Raw genomic sequence first — 16,222 nt, 5'->3', positions numbered from 1 at the left:
GACACTTAGAAACAGGAGAAAGGGTAGAAATGAAAATCTGACTTCATTACACAAAGTGATATGACTAGCCTAAGCTGACATTCCCAGGGTCTCAATATGGCTCTTGACTTTCATCTCTCTATATTCTCCTGTACCTGCCCGTGGAAGGAAAAGTCCTGAGAGGTCTTGAGTCTGTGCATTGCTGGCAACTCATGGACCTTGTGCAGTGGAGCAAGTAGAAGACTGAGCAGCTTTGAGGACCAGGATTCCTATCACTATGAGGTTTTCTCACATGCATATTGAACTCACAGGAATTTTGCTAAAAGCCCATGGGGAAGACAGTGTACATAATGCAATGCAGCTTATTCCAGCAGCCATTCCACAGAAGGAGCATATATGTCCAGAGTGAGTCTGAGATGGGAGATATCAACTGCTGTTTTCCTGGTTGTTCTCCGGTTTCTCTTCTCATCCTCTCTCATATTGTGAGCCTTTCTTTGGTTGTATGTGATTCTAGGGTATAAAGACACAGTCCTGTAAACTTGTAGTTTACATGGAAACACTTGGTCACACACTACATGCTATGGATTGAATGTTTATGTCCCTCCCAAATTCATATGGTGAAAGCTTAATTGCTAATGCGAGAGTATTTGGAGGTGGGGCCTTTGGGAGGTGATGAGGGTTAGATGAGGATATGAATGTAGGGCAACCATGATGGGACTGGTGGCCTTATAAGGAGCTGAAGGGACAAGAGTCCTCTTTCTGCCATGTGAGAGTAAGGAAAGAAGGTGTCCCTCTGCAAGCCAGGAAGAGGAAAACTCACCAGGAATTGAATCAGTCAGCACCTCGACCTTGGACTGCTCAGCCTCAAAAACTATAAAGAATAAATTTCTGTTGTTTAAGCCACTGGGTCTAGAGTATTTTTGTAATAGCAGCCTGAACTAAGACATTGTATGTCATGATGAATTGCTATATATTGTAAAATTAGAAAATATGTCAGAGTATAGAGGATCCCCCATACAATTTAAAGAATAAGGAGGAGGAGGAGGAGAAGGAGGAGGAGGGAGAGGAGAAGGTAGAACATAACGTTTCCATCCAGGTTAAGAAACAGGTTAGTGCCTGTACCTTAAAGCTCACTATGTCCTCCTTCCCCAGTAACATTCCCTCTGTTCCTTCTGAGGCAACTACTAGAAGACTTTTCTGATATCATCCCCTTGCTTTTCTTTAGTTTTTCCACCTATTCACATATCACTAAATAGTATATTGTTGAGTGTCGTGTGGTTTTGTCTGGCTTATAAACAGAATCATCTGCATGCATTCTTTTTTGTGATCAGCTTCTTGGCTCTACATTGGGTTTGTGGCTTTAGCCAGCTCATTTGATGGCAGCGTGCTGTGCCATTGCATGACCGCCCTATCATTCACTCATCGACTCTACTATTGACAAACATTTGTGTGCTTAGCAATTTTTTACCATAGTGAACAATGCTAGTGTGAGCATTCTTTACATGGTTCCTGGTGTACCTGTATATGAGTTTGTTTAAAATTCCACTTAGGAGTGGTATTTCTGGGATATACGATATGTGCCTGTTCAAGTTACTAGGTAATGCCAACTGTTAAAGTTGCTGACCTAACTTATACTCTCATTGGCAAAGAATGAGAATTTTCATCGCTCCACATTCTCACCTCTTCACCATCTTTGCCATTTTATATATGTGTAATATTTTATATGTAACACTATATGTAACATAGATTGTATTTATATTCCATTTGTGCTTATACAATGCTATACACAACTGCATTTTCCAAACACTGCATAATATATTTTGTAGAAAATGTAAGGAATTTGCAAGGGTAATATTGTCCATATTCAATTTCCTTTTTCACTTTTGACTTTAGAATATATCTCCCACATAAAAATGTAGCTCTTCTGTTTTGGGAAATTACATTTTTGGTAGGTCAAGGAGAATTTCTGAGAGAGAAGACTCCAAGAGCATTGTTGAAATACATTTCTGCCTTCTTTCGGTCCATGATCAGTACATCCCAAATACACTGAATTTACAATGTTGAATGGGTTTTTCCAGTCGGGAAGACACAACTTGTCCTCATGAGAAGTTCTAGAATGTTGGAGTCCAGAAGTTGTCTTTGTTGAGGCCTGAAAGGACTGCTGGTGTTGGTGATGACTGGCAGTGAGTGACTTAGTAAAGGATCCAGGGCCACAGGAGCCATACAATCTGATTGAGAGTCTCGAAACTGCATACAGCATTTGCCACTTTGTGTTCTATAATTGAATTACATGGTGACGTAGAGTGTATGTTAGTGTAGAGGTGTTTTTATTTAGTTGGCGGTGAATCAGAGAAGAATTATGAGCATGAAGAGAAAAAAACACATTTATAGTCAACCAGAGTGGACACTGTAGCCTATGTGTACCTATATATTTGGATTTCTTAAAAATTGTGTCTTTTCTGTTTCATAAACAGAATTAAAAACAAAAAACCATATGATCATCTCAATAGACATAGAAAAAGCATTCAATAAAATCCAACATTCCTTCATGACAAAAATCTTCAACAAACTAGGCATAGAAGGGATTTACCTCAAAAGAATAAAAGCCATATATGACAAACCCACACCTACCATGATACTGAATAGGCAAAAGCTAGAAACATTCCCCCTAAGAACTGGAACAAGACAAGGACTCACCCTTCCTATTCAACATAGTACTGGAAGTGCTAGCCAGAGAGATTAGGCAAGAGAAAGAAGTAAAACTCATCACATCCAAATAGGAAAAAAGAAAGTCAAATTATTTCTCTTTGCTCCTCATAGGATTCTATACCTAGAAAACCCTAAAGATTCTACCCAAAACTTCTAGACTGAATAAATGACTTTAGCAAAGTCTCAGGGTACAAAACCAATGTACAAAAGTCAGTAACATTTCTATACACCAATAACATTCCAGCTGAGAGCCAAATCAAGAATGCAATCCCGCATACATCCCCAAATACCTAGGAATATACCTAACCAAGGAACATACCCAACCTGACCTAATGCCCCCAAAATAGCTGCACACACCCAGAAAATATCTAGAAATATACCTAACCAAGGAGGTGAAAGATCTCTAAGAGAAGAACTACAGAACACTGCTGAAAAAGATCAGAGATGACACAGACAAATGGAAAAGCATTCTGTGCTCATGGATTGGAAGAATCAATATTGTTAAAATGTCTATACTGCCCAAAGCAATCTACAGATCCAACACAATTCCTATCACATTACCAATGTCATTTTTCACAGAATTAGAAAGAATTATTCTAAAATTCATATGGAACCAAAAAAGAACTAGAATAGCCAAGACAATCCTAAGCAAAAAGAGCAAATCCAGAGGTATCACATTCCCAGACTTCAAACTATACCATGAGGCTGTGTAATCAAAACAGCATGGTACTGCTACAAAAATAGACACACAGACAAAAGGATCAGAATAGAGACCCCTGAAATAAGGCCACACACCTACAACCAACTAATCTTCAGCAAAAGAGACACAAATAATAGGGAAAGGATACCTCATTCAGTTAATGTTGCTGGGAAAACTGGCTAACCATATGCAGAAGGATTGAACTGGATCTCCACCTTTCACCATCTAAAAAGTTAACTCAAGATGGATTAAAGACTTAAATGTAAGATGTCAAACTATAATAATTCTAGAAGAAAACCTAGGAAATACTCTTCTAGACACTGGCACAGGCAAAGAATTTATGACGAAGACCCCAAAAGTAAAAGCAACAAGATAAAAAATACACAAATGGCACTTAAACTAAAGAGCTTCTGCACAGCAAAAGAAACTATCAACAGAATAAACAGCCACCTTACAGAATGGGAGAAAATATTTGAAAACTAGGCAGCCAGACAAAGGAGTAATATCCAGAATCTATCAAAAACTTAAATCAACAAGAAAAACAACTCCATTAAAAAGTGGGCAAAGGGCATGAGCAGACACTTCTCAAAAGAAGACATACAAGCAGCCAGCAAACATGCAAAAATGCTCAGCATCATTAATCAGTGAGATGCAAATCAAAACTACAACGAGATACCATCTCACACTAGTCAGAACGACTATGAAAAAGTCAAAAAATAACATGCTGGCAAGGTACAGAGAAAAGGGAAAATTTATACAATGTTGGTTAAAATGTGAATTAGTTCAACCCCTGTGGAAAGCAGTTTGGAGATTTCTCAAAGAACTAAAAATAGAATTACCATTCAACTCAGCAATCCCATTACTGGGTATATACCCAAAGGAAAATAAATTGTTCTATCAAAAACATACCTGCATTCATATGTTTATCACGGCACTATTTATAATAGCAAAGACATGGAATCAACCCAGGTGCCCGTTAACAGTGGACTAGATAAAGAAAATGTACATATACATATGGAATACTATGTACCCATAAAGAGAACAAAATTAGGCCTTTTGCACCAACATGGATGCAGCTGGAGGTCATTATCTTAAGTGAGTTAATGCTGAAAAAGAAAACCAAATACTACATGCTCTCACTTAAAAGTGGGAGCTAAATATTAGGTACACATGGAAACAAATATAAGAACAATAAGCACTAGTGATTCCAAAAGAGGAGGGAGGAAGGTGGGCAAGGGTTGAAAAACTACTTATGGGATACTATGTTCACTACTTGGGCAACAGGATCATTAGCAGCCCAAACCTCAGCATCACACAATATATCCATGTAACAAACCTGCACACACACCCCTTGAATCTAACATTAAAAAGAATGTTTTGTGTATTTTAATAGCAGAAGCTTTAATATAAAGTAGAATAGGAAATTAGGATATATAAACTGCTAGCGTTGTTATTTTATTAGATAAAATGGGAAGAGCTTTAATATTTACTTACTATAAAGCCAGACAATGAAAGCGGTTACAAAAATCTACATGAATATACAGCTGCAAATGGTAACAAATTCCTTTATTTTGTTTTTAAGTATTTTTACATTAACTTTATTTTTTAGAGCAGTTTTAGGTTCACAGACAAACTGAATGGAAATTACAGAGTTTCTCTATATCACCTGCACATTTCCCCAACAACCTCCCCCACTAGTGACATCCCCTTAGAGTGCTGCATTTGTTACAACTGAAGATCCTACATCGACAGCTCATTATCACCCAAAGTCCAAAGTTTACATTCGGGTTCACTCTTGCTGTTATGCATTTTATGGGTTTTGACAAATGTATAATGACATGTACTTACATTGTAGTGTCATTCAGAGTAGCTTCACTGTCCTAAAAATCGTCTGTAGTCTGCCTATTCATCCCTCCTTCCCCACTAACTCCTACCTTTATTTTTTCAGAATACCTCTAGAGACCTAGAAAGTGGTGAATAAAAAATTGTTATGTCAAAGTTAAATGTTAACAATATCTAACAGCATTTGCATTTTCAGAAATAAAAAAAAAAGTCCATCAGGTTGAAAAGGCAAGTCACGGACTGGGAGAAAATAGTTATAACACACATATCTGACAAATGCCTAGTGTCCAGATATTTTTTAAAAAAGGACTCTAATTCATCAAGAATTAAAAGAGAAGCCTCTGATAAATGGGCAAAAGACTTGAAGGATACTTCACAAAAGGAGGTATGGAAATGCTCAATAAGCATAGAAAAAGGTGCTTGATAAAACAAAACCCACAAACCCCACATGATCTGCCTCTTGGTACCTAGGAGAACAGATAAAATAAAAGAGACTGACAACACCAAGTGCTAGCAAGGATTTGGACTGACTTGAACATTCATGCTTTTTTGGTGGGTGTATTCCAACTTCTCTGGAAAACTGCTTGAGAGTTTCATGCAAGGTTAGGCATTTACCTCTCCTATGATCTAGCAATTCTGTTTCTAGGTATTTACCCAAGGGAAATGAAAATATAAGTTTGGAAAAAGACTTACATGAGAATATAGTAGTTTTAGTTCCAAGAACCCAAACTGGAGACAACCCGTATATTTATCTACAGGTGAAGGGATAAAGAAAATATGAAATATTCATATCATGGGATATTACTGAACAACAAAGTGAATGCACCTGGGAAAATTCAGGGGCTCATCAGGGTGGACGGGAGGCAGGACTAGATTGCAGATGTGACTTGGATGGACAGAACAGTGTACAGAGGCTCATGCCATGAATTTTAGCTCCAGAATGACTGTAAGAACAAACTGGGAATCCCAAGAGGACCACAGACCCTCTGAAGGAAGTGGACTGCTTCTGCAGGACCCGGGAGATGCCCCAGGTGCTCAGCCACAGCAAGACCTGCCAAGGAGAGTCTGAGCTCAGACATGCCTAGCTCTGCCCCCACATGATGGGCCTTCCCTATCCACCCTGATAGCTGAACAAAAAGGCATATGCTCTTGGGAATTCTAGGGCCCCTACCACTGCTGGCTCCTCTACATAATCCCATGGCTGATGCTCTCTGGAAAGAACCACTTCCCGGCAGAAGGCCAACTAGCACAAAAATAGAAGATTAAACCACCAAAGCTAAGAACCCTCACAGAGTGCATTTCACCCCCCCACCACCTCCAGCTGAACACGTGCTGGTATCCACAGCTGAGAGACCCATAGACAGTTCACATAACAGGATTCTGTGCAGACAACCCCCAGTACCAGCCTGGAGCTGGGTAGACTTGCTGGGTGGCTAGACCCAGAAGAGAGGTAAAAGTCACTGCAGTTTGGCTCACAGGAAGCCAAATCCATAGGAAAAGGGGGAAAGTACTATGCCAAGTGAACACCCCATGTGACAAAAGAATCTGAACAGTCTTCAGCCCTAGACCTTCCCTTTGACAGAGCCTACCCAAATAAGAAGGAACCAGAAAACCAACTCTAGTAATATGACAAAACAGCCCCCCAAAATCACACTAGCTCACCAGCAGTGAATCCAAACGAAGAAGAAATCCCTGATTTACCTGAAAAAGAATTCAGGAGGTTAGTTATTAAGCTAATCAGAGAGGCACCAGAGAAAAGCAAAGCCCAGTGCAAGGAAATCCAAAAAATGATACAAGAACGGAAGGGAGAAATACTCAAGGAAATAGCATAAAAAATCAAAACTTCAGGAAACATTGGACACATTTATAGAAATGCAAAATGCTCTGGAAAGTCTCAGTAATAGAATTGAACAAATAGAAGAAAGAAATTTGGAGCTCGAAGACAAGATCTTCAAATTAATCCCATCCAACAAAGACAAAGAAAAAAGAATAAGAAAATATGAACAAAGCCTCCAAGAAGTCTGGGATTATGTTACATGACCAAACCTAAAAATAATTGGTGTTCCTGAGGAAGAAGAGAAATCTAAAAGTTTGGAAAACATATCTGGGGGAATAATTGAGGAAAATTTCCCCAACCTTGCTAGAGACCTAGACATTCGAATATAAGAAGCACAAAGAATGCCTGGGAAATACATGGCAAAAAGATCATCACCTAGGCACATTATCATCAGGTTATCTAAAGTTAAGATGCCAGAAAGAATCTTAAGAGCTGTGAGACAAAAGCACAAGGTAATCATAAAGTAAAACCTATAAGATTAACAGCAGACTTCTCAGCAGAAACCCTACAAGCTAGAAAGGATTGGGGCCCTATCTTCAGCTTCCTCACACAAAACAATTATCAGCCAAGAATTCTGTATCCAGCAAAACTAAGCATCATATATGAAGGAAAGATATGGTCTTTTTCAGACAAACAAATGCTGAGAGAATTCACCACTATCCAGCCACCACTGCAAGAACTGCTAAAATGAGCTCTAAATTTTGAAACAAATCCTGGAAACACATCAAAATACAGCTTCTTTAAGGCATAAATCACATAGGACTTATAAAACTAACATAGAATTTAAAAAACAAAAACAACAACAAAAAAAACAAGGTACACAGGCAACAAATAGCATGATGAATGCAATAGTACCTCACATCTCAATACTAACATTGAATGTAAATGGCCTAAATGTCCCACTTGAAAGATGTGGAACTGCAGAATGGATAAGAATTCACCAACCAATTATCTGCTGCCTTCAGGAGACTCACCTAACACATAAGGGCTCACGTAAACTTAAAGGATTGGAAAAAGGCATTTCATGCAAATGGACACCAAAAGTGAAGAGGAGTAGCTATTCTTATATCAGACAAAACAAACTTTAAGGCAACGGCAGTTAAAAGAGACAAAGAGGAACATTATGTAATGGTAAAAGGCTCTGTCCAAAAGAAGAATATTACTATCCTAAACATATGCGCCTAACGCTGGATCTCCCAAATTTATAAAACAATTACTAATAGATCTAAGAAATGAGACAGACAGCAACACAATAATAGTGGGGGACTTTAGTACTCCTCTGACAGTACTAGACAGGCCATCAAGACAAAAAGTCAACAAAGAAACAATGGATTTAAACTATGCCTTGGAACAAATGGACTTAACAGATATATACAGAACATTTCACCCAACAACCACACAATATACATTCTATGCAATAGCACATGAAACTTTCTCCAGGATAGACCATATGATAGGCTATAAAACAAGCCTCAATATATTTAAGAAAACTGAAATTATATCAAGCACTCTCTCAGACCACAGTGGAATAAAACTGGAAATCAACTCCAAAAGGAATGTTCAAAACCATGTAAATACATGGAAATTAAATAACCTGCATCTGAATGAGCATTGGGTCAAAAAATCAAGATGGAAATTTAAAAATTCTTTGAATTGAATGACAATAATGTCACAACCTGTCAAAACCTCTTGGATACAGCAAAGGTGGTGTGAAGAGGAAAATTCATAGCCCTAAATGCCTACATAAAAAAGACTGAAAGAGTACAAGCTGACATTATAAGGTCATACCTCAAGGAACTAGAGAAACAAGAACAAACCAAATCCAAACCCAGCAGAAGAAAGGAAATAACGAAGATCAGAGCAGAACTAAATGAAATTGAAACAAAAATAATACAAAAGGTAAATGAAACAAAAAGCTGGTTCTTTGAAAAGATAAATAAAACTGATAGACCGTTGACAACATTAACCAAGAAGAGAGAAAATCCAAATGACCTCATTAAGCAACTAAAAGAGGGATATTACAACTGACACCACTGAAATACAAAATATCATTCAAGGCTACTATGAACATCTTTAGGCACATAAACTAGAAAATCTAGAAGAGATGGATAAATTCATGGAAAAATACAACTCTCCTAGCTTAAATCAGGAAGAATTAGATACCCTGAACAGACCATAATAGGCAGCAAGATTGAAATGGTAATTAAAAAATTATCAACAAAAAAAGTCCAGGACCAGATGGATTCACAGCAGAATTCTACCAGCCATTCAAAGAATTGGTACCAATCCTTTTGACACTATTCCACAAGATAAAGAAAGAGGGAATCCTCCTTAATTCATTCTATGAAGCCAGTATCACCCTAATACCAAAACCAGGAAAGGATATAACTAAAAAAGAAAACTACAGACTGATATCCCTGGTGAACATAGATGCTGAAAACCTTAACGAAATACTAGCTTACCAAATCCAACAACATATCGAAAAGATAATCCACCATGATCAAGTGGGTTTCATACCAGAGATGCAGGGATGGTTTAACATACACAAGTCAATAAAGATGATACACCACATAAACAGAATGATACAATGGACTTCGGGGACTTGAGGGGAAGAGTGGGAGGGGTTGAGGGGTAAAAGACTACAAATAGGGTGCAGTGTATACTGCTTGGGTGATGGGTGCACCAAAATTTCACAAATCACCACTAAAGAATTTTCTCATGTAACCAAATGCCACCTGTACCTCAGTAACCTATGGAAAAAAAAAAGTGAATGCTCCTGGGACCTGGGAGCTCTGAGAGAAAGCAGACAGGCACAAAAGAGTACATATTGTGTGGTTCCGTCTACATGAAGTTCAAAAACAGAATGCAACTAATCTGTAGAAGTAGAAATCAGGCATAGGTCATGAGGGTTGGTTGGAAGAGGACAGGAGGCAACCTTCCTGGGTAACAGAAATGTTCTTTACTTAATTTGGTTGTTATTTACATAGGTGTGTACACATTTGCCAAAACTCATCCATTATATAGTGAAGGTCTATGCATTTCATTGTATGCATATTTCTCAATAGAAATGACTCAATATCAATTAAGAATCATCCATAAATTATCAAAAGCCCTTCAACTATTGTTGTATGATGTTACCTTAATGCTGCAAGTCACTTTTCACTAGTTATTGCATGAAGCTTATGCCAAGAAAGAAGATGCCCCCAGCATAGAGCCTGAGCCTTGCCTGGCATTGAACAGCTTGGGGAACACACGTAGAGCAATAATATATTTTCTGAAACAGCCTGTTTCTTCACACAAAGAAACGTGAAGCTCTAAGTTAAAAACCAAAAAACCCTACATGAAAAATGCTCCAATGCAAAACAATGTTCCTAATCAATGATGCCTGTACCGGAAGTTTGGATATTTGTCAGATGGCAGAAATTATTGTAAGTTCTGAAAAAAGACGATTTAACCTGGTGTCACAAATTGACATAGTGGTCTTGATGGTCTTCTGAGTGCTAAGATGTATTATGCTACACGTTTTCATGCTTGTGCTGTTCTGTACTGTGCTTTAAAAATTTCTAGTATCTATTTATAATATGAATCAAATGTTTGCAAAGCCCCTGAAGTACCTACCAGGTTTAAAACCAATGGTCTAGCTACACTCTCTGTAATGGAGGCCAGGATGCTGCCTTCCGTTTATGCTAAATAACTTTGTTAATGGCTGGGCTTAAGTGTTAACAGTTTAGTGGTAATGGGTAAGCTGGCAGTCTGGGAGACTAAATGACTCCTGTTAAAAAATTGATAATGGCTCCTCCTGGGCAGAGGCAAAGGACAGATAAATAAGGAGAGGCTATAAACTGTCCATTGAACTAAAATCAGATGATGTGGGTTAGAAGCATTATTTCAACCCATTTTTGGCTGTGTGAGTCTTGGTGAGCCATTCACATTATCTGGGCCTCAGTTTCTTCTTGTGTCCTGCCCCGCTCAGAGGGCTAGAACGGTGCTTCTTCAACGTTCTTAAAGGTACAAGTCACTGAGACATCTTGTTAAAATACAGGTGATGACCCAGGAGAACTGGAGGAGGCTGGAGACTCTGCATTTCCAGTAAGCCCCTGGGTGATGCTGATGCTGCAGGTCCAAGGACCACACTCTCCAGGGGCTGGGAAACTCACACCACTGCTTTCTGAGAGGGCCTCTCAGTGATGCAATTTAGATTAAGGGTGGAGAGAAGGTGGGATTTGAGAGGAAACACAGATCCGTAAATGCTGTGCTGGCCAATATGGTAGCCACTAGCCCCATGTGGCTAATTAAGTTTACATAAAATGAAATTAAAAATTCAGTTCCTCAGTGGAAATAGCCACATTTTAAGTGCTCCATAGCCAATAAGGTGACTATTGGCTAATGGATTATATTAGTCAGTGCAAAATAGGAATGTTTCCTTCATCACAGACAGTTCCATTGTGTAGCACTGCTTTGGGGTATTCAAGAGAGCAGAACTTGACACGGGAGCAGGCTGGAACCTGGGAGCTGGACAGTGTTCCAGAATGAGGAGTCTCTCGAGCAGATGATCAGCTGAGCTAGATGAAGCAGGACACTGCATCTATAGGTAATGCTGGTAAAGGTCCATCTGGAATTAATGAGTGTCCTTCCAAATCTTTGGACCTGGAGTCTATTCTTACTGCTGCTCTGCTCAGGTGGCCTGTGGGTTGGGTTTCTGACCTCACACACACCATTTGCCTCTTCCAATCACTGCACATTTAGCACGTGTGGTTGCAGTAGACTGACGTTGGTGGATCTCCAGACCATTCAGAGCTGGGAGGAACCCTATTTCGGTGCTTTCCAAACCATCTTCTGGGGAGACTGCACCATCCTGGCTGGGGGCTCCTTCTGCTTCAACACAGATCGGTTTCACTTTCGTCTATTTCACATATTAGTTTCCTTGAAAACTTCCCTTTCGAAAAAATTGGTCCCACTCTTAGCAAAGTTTCACATCCACTGATGCTAGTTCAGCCAGCTCACTTTATAAACAATGAAACTGAAGTCCAGAGAGGTGGAGGGCCTGAACTTTCCAAGGTCATATGGCCAATTAGTGAGCAAGCTGAGATGAGAAGTTGAGTCTCCTGACGTGGGTCGTGTTCCTTCCACCAGTTCACTGTTAATTATCTTCTGTGGCTGTGTGTCTGGGCACCCCAGCTGGACTGTTGGCTCCTGGAGGGGAGGACGAGGCCTGAGGCATTTTTGGAACTACTCCTGGTCCGTGCCTGGCTCGCTGTGGAGAAGTAGTGCCATCTAGTTAATTGCAGGTTATGGTAGCTCCCTGGGAGCTGAGGTGCTGGGAGGAGTTCAGAGGCAGAACACATGGATGCCTCAAAACTTCCACCTCTGTAATTTGGAGGTGATGCTCTCAGGACAACTGGCTTTTCAGGTGCCTGTGACTTGCCATCACGAAGGACCACTGAAAGGTCATCAGAAGGTATTCACTGTTCCTTCTTCCCCAGGGTCTGGTGCTCTGTCCCAGAACTGGCCCCCAGGTCAGGCCTGCGCTCCCTGGGCTGGAATGTGGCTAATTTCTAGCTTCCATCCGGAGCTAAGTGCTTTTCCATTGTCAGCCTCATTAACTATACAATGATGATTGCTGGCTCCCCAGCTGGCTGTCTTCCTCCTTTTTTGTTTTTGTAGTAGATCTTTCTTGAGCTTCTATCTGTCCCTCTGGTAACACTTCATGTTGATATTCACACATGCTAACCATATGCCAAGGAACAGAAGTTTCTGAGCCTCTCCTAAATGGTGCTGGTGAGGGATTGGATCCAGTTAGGCCACTGGATGCTGAATGGGGATTGTTAGAGGATGATGTGAGAAACAAAGCTCTGACAATCCAGTGTTCCTTTTAACTTGTATTCTGCCCCAGAGACCAGGAGCTGAATGTTTCAGACAGTTTCTTGCTTCACAAAAAGGTCCCATTTACCAGGCATGTATCATTTAGGTGAATTTGAAATTTATTCTAAATTTAGTGGTCTCTTTGTTTACTCCCAACACAATGATGATTTGTTGGCATGTACATAATGCAAGAGCTTCCATGAATCCGTAGGGCTGTTAGTACTGTGTATCTACGGCCTTTCTCAGCAGATCTCTGTGCCCGTTCCCCACCAACCCCACGGCTTCGTGCACATGCACACATACAGTCCATTTTGGAGGTAGGCCAAGTGGTTCATCCAAATCGCCTGGCCAACCCCTGGTGAGTTCAAGAATTAGAGATAATGATGCAGAGGACAGGGGGATAGTGCCTACCTTGTCTTCTTGCTGGTTGGTTTGTTTTTCCTCTTTTGGAACGTTTATGATGGATACTACTGGTTGACTCACTTAAGGCCCACTTGACTTCCTTCTCCCTTGTCTTTCTGTCCAATAGACCCTAAAAAGCAAAACAAAGTACTTACATTTCTAGCTTCACTTGTCATCAGCATGGCCATGAGACATCATTCTGGACAATTGTCTTTTGGCAAATTCTCGGGGGGAGCTTCCATTCCTGGATAAAAACACCAAACCTTGTAAGAAGTAAGATTTCATTGTATACTTTTGACTTATCTCCCCTTTTCCTGTTTGTAATATAGAAACAATATTTGAAGCTGCAGCAGCCTTTTTGTGACCATGAGGGTGAGAATGAAAGGTCCATATTAAAGATGATAGAGCAGAAAGGTAGATGGAGCCTGGATCCCTGGTGACAGTTTTGTGTAGCCATGCTAGGCAGCTGCACTGCTACCCTGAATTCTTTTTTTAATTTTTAATTTTTCTAGTTTTTTTGAGATGGAGTCTCACTCTGCTACCTAGGCCAGAGTGCTGCAGTGCAATCTCATCTCACTGCAACCTCTGCCTCCCAGGTTCAAGTGATTCTCCTTCCTCAGCCTCCTGAGTAGCTGGGATTACAGGTGTGCACCACCACACCCGGCTAATTTTTGTATTTTTAGTAGAGATGGGGTTTCACCCTTGTTGGCCAGGTTGGTCTTGAACTCCTCATCTTAGGTGATCCGCCTGCCTCAGCCTCTCAAAGTGTTGGGGTTACAGGTGTGAGCCTCCGCACTTGGCATGAATTCTTATTATGAGAGAAAAAAAAAAAAAAACCCTACCTCATTAGACCACTGTTTGTTGAGTTTTGGATTACTCTCGGTCACATACATTCTAAATGATTCAGGAAACATGGCAGTTTTTTGTTGTTGTTGTTGTTGTTGTTGTTTTATAGTCCACTTTTCCTACAAGGAAATTTCTTGGTTAAGAAGCCATGTGGTTGCCGAGAATAGCCCTAGATTAAAAGTCAGAATGTTAGGTTTCACTTCTGGATTTGTCATAAAACTGGATCCACAAGGCTATTAGAACTACCCACCCTGCAGGCCTTTTGTACAAATCATCTTCTGTATCTGTGCCTTCATCTATAAAATGATGGTGTTCAATTTCTGGCTTCTCTAGGATTATGTGAAGTTTTCCCAGTCTCGTGGGAAAGGATAAACTGCGAAATGTTTTTGCTTTGTGCCTTTCCATCAGTGGTATTCAATATCTACTATTTAGCCCTCTAATCCAGCAGAGAATTAGAATATAAAATGAAGAGGAGGATTATGTCAATAATAAAATCCTGTATAACAAACCACCCCCCAAAACATAGTGGCTTAAATCGAAACAACAACTGCTTATTATTTCTGTGGATTGGCTGGCTGGTCTGCTTATTATTTCTCTTAACTCTGTGGATTGATTGGCCAGTCTGCTTATTCTTTCTCTTGGCTCTTTGGATTGGCTGGCTTGTCTGCTGGCCTTGCCTGGACTCAAGTGGCTGCATTCAACCTCCAAGAACCTTACTGTGACGATGAAGCTTTCTTCAATTGTGTTGGTGTGGTCATTGGCTGGGGCTTCTTGTTTCTCCTCCAGATCCTCTCTCTACCTTGTCTGTCCATCACAATAGCTTGTAGTTCCTTGCATGAGGATTCAGGGTTCTAAGAGGCTGAATGAAACAGAAGCTGCGGGACTTTTTAAGTCCTGGGCCTAGATGTTCCAGAACGTCACTTCCACCACGTTTCCTCCACAAGACCACTAAAACCTCACCTAGTCATAATATTGGGGTCGATGTCCTCAATGTTGTGTTCTGCCTCAAGTCCAGAGGTTGACAAGGTCCCTTGCATGTTGCTGTTCCCATGGGTCTACTGCTGATTAAGAGACCTGAACATTGAAAAGACAAGTTATCTGCCATCACACCCCCAATATACAATGCACCCAAGACAATGGAGTGGAAGAAAGGGTCTTCACAATATACAGACATTCACAAACAAAAGGAGGGAGACTGGGAGACACACACTGGCCTATAGAAAAGCTGAACTTGGCTGGACGCAGTGGCTCATGCCTGTAATCCCAGCACTTTGGGAGGCCAAGGTGGGCAGATCATGAGGTCAAGAGATTGAAACCAGCCTGGCCAACATGGTGAAACCCTGCCTCTACTAAAAATACAAAAATTAGCTGGGCGTGGTGGCATGCATCTGTAGTCCTAGCTACTCTGGAGGCTGGGGCAGGAGAATCCCTTGAACCCGGGAGGTGGAGGTTGCAGTGAGGTGAGATTGCGCCACTGCACTCTGGCCTGGCAACAGAGCGAGACTCCGTCTCAAAAAAAAAAAAAAAAGGCTGAAATCTAGTCAAGCACATGTTACCACTTTCCCAACTCCAGATGCATGGGTTTTCCTTAATTAGAGTCTAATGATGCTCCCTTGGAGTGGTTTCCTCATGCGTTGATCTTAGCTCCTGTTTTTAATCTTCCACACTTGTGGCTCTGTCCTTTGAACTCTTGGTCTAGGCTCAAGATGCTTTTCTTTTTCTATAAGAAGTGTCTGTGTTTTCAGCTGAGATTTTTCTATCTGCTTCCTGCCTCGGTTGAGTTGGGATGGGGTAGAGGCCTCTTTTCATTCTGATCTGTCACTGTCCCCTTTTAGTAAGAAGTGAAATACCTCCTTTAAAAACTTTGTGAGTATTTGATAAGTGAGATTACTGTCCACTTCATTAGGTGAATGCCACACCCAACATTTCTTCTGGGGCAGGCCTCACTCTATCTTGGCCTGTAAGTCATGGGACTGCAGGATTCTTACAAAGGCTTTTGTTATGCTGAAAGTGTCTATGATGCATTGTCTTAAATCTTTTTGAGC

Source organism: Pan troglodytes, chromosome 7, assembly GCF_028858775.2.
Source record: "Pan troglodytes isolate AG18354 chromosome 7, NHGRI_mPanTro3-v2.0_pri, whole genome shotgun sequence".
NCBI lineage: Eukaryota > Metazoa > Chordata > Mammalia > Primates > Hominidae > Pan > Pan troglodytes.
This window is presented reverse-complemented; position numbering follows the sequence as displayed.